Source organism: Pseudorca crassidens, chromosome 5 (assembly GCF_039906515.1).
Source record: "Pseudorca crassidens isolate mPseCra1 chromosome 5, mPseCra1.hap1, whole genome shotgun sequence".
In the NCBI taxonomy this organism is placed as follows: Eukaryota; Metazoa; Chordata; class Mammalia; order Artiodactyla; family Delphinidae; genus Pseudorca; species Pseudorca crassidens.
In genome coordinates, this window is record NC_090300.1 from 145314817 (window position 1) to 145316117 (window position 1301).

At 64.3% G+C, this 1301-nt stretch overlaps 1 pseudogene; it reads left to right on the plus strand.

Annotated features, from left to right (window-relative positions):
- Positions 1-251: 251 nt before the first annotated feature.
- Positions 252-771, plus strand: LOC137224344 (keratin-associated protein 10-3-like; annotated as a pseudogene).
- The last annotated feature ends 530 nt before the right edge of the window (positions 772-1301 follow it).

The window sequence follows — 1301 nt, forward strand, 5'->3', positions numbered from 1 at the left end:
TCTGGAGCCAAAGAACAGATGAGAAAACAGATTCTTGCAACATACTCACAAGTTTACTGAGTAGAAGCTGATTGTAGAAAACGCAGCAGCCCTGATGAGGGGCTCGTGCAACAGCTCCAAACATCAAGGAAGGGCAGGCGTGGGAGCCTTCTGCTGGGGCCACGCGCACACCCTGGGGTGGGGGGGTTAAAAGCAGATATCCCCAGCACCTCACACACACTCACACCCTCCTTCAGCCCCCCTGCCCCACCATGGCCGCGTCCACCCTGTCCGTGTGCTCCAGCGCCCAGAGCTACGGCAGCGGCTCTGCCTGCCCGGTTCCTGCACCGGCTCCTGCTGGCAGGTGGACGACTGCCCAGAGAGCTGCTGCAATCCCCCCTGCTGCGCCCCCAGCGGCTGCGCCCCGGCCCCCTGCCTGACTCTCGTCTGCGCCCCAGTGAGCTGTGTGTCCAGACCCTGCTGCCAACCAGCCTGCACCGGTCCCTGCACGGCCTCATGCCGCCAGCAGTCTAGCTGCCAGCCCCCCGCTGCACCTGCTCCCCCTGCCAGCAGGCCTGCCGTGTGCTCGTCTGCTGCACACCTGTCTGCTGCACACCTGCGTGCTGCGAGCTTGTGTGCTGTGAGGCCGCCCCCTGCTCAGCCCCCTCGTGCTGCCAGCCCACCCCCTGCCCCTCGTCCTGCCGCAGGCCCTCCTCCTCCGTGTCCCTGCTCTGCCGCCCCACCTGCTGCCCTGCCTGCTGCGTCCCCGCCTCGGGCACGTCCTTCTGCTGACCGGCTGGATCGTCTGCGCCCCACAAGCTGCTGTCTCTCGGGAGCCCCTGCCCCTCTGCTGGCACCAGGACCTCCCCTCTCCCCATCGCTTGACACTCAGTGGTTGCCCAGAGGGATTTGAACCTGCCGTCCATCCCACAGACCCCTCGACCAGGGTGGACTGCGGGCCCTGGGCGCCTCCTCTGCGGGTTGGCAGCTTGAATCCCATGTGACAAAGGTTAGCTGCTATCATCAATAAAACACTGTGTCCTCCTCAAAGACAGAGTCTCAAATCCGAGTTCAAGCAGCTGAAAGACCACAGGATCTGAAAGCGGGTGTCATCTGCACACTCTGTGTCCCTTCCTACCCCAGGGCCCACCCTCCCCAAAGCCGGCAAGGGAGACGGGCATGGGGGCAGAAGGTTCGGACCCTGAGCGGGCCCTGGGCTCCTCCCATGCCCACCCCCCTGCCTGTGCAGGTTAAATGTACGTGGGGAGCTGCAGAAACCCTGTTGGGTCGGGATCTGAGAGTCCAGAACTAGCACCGTTGGA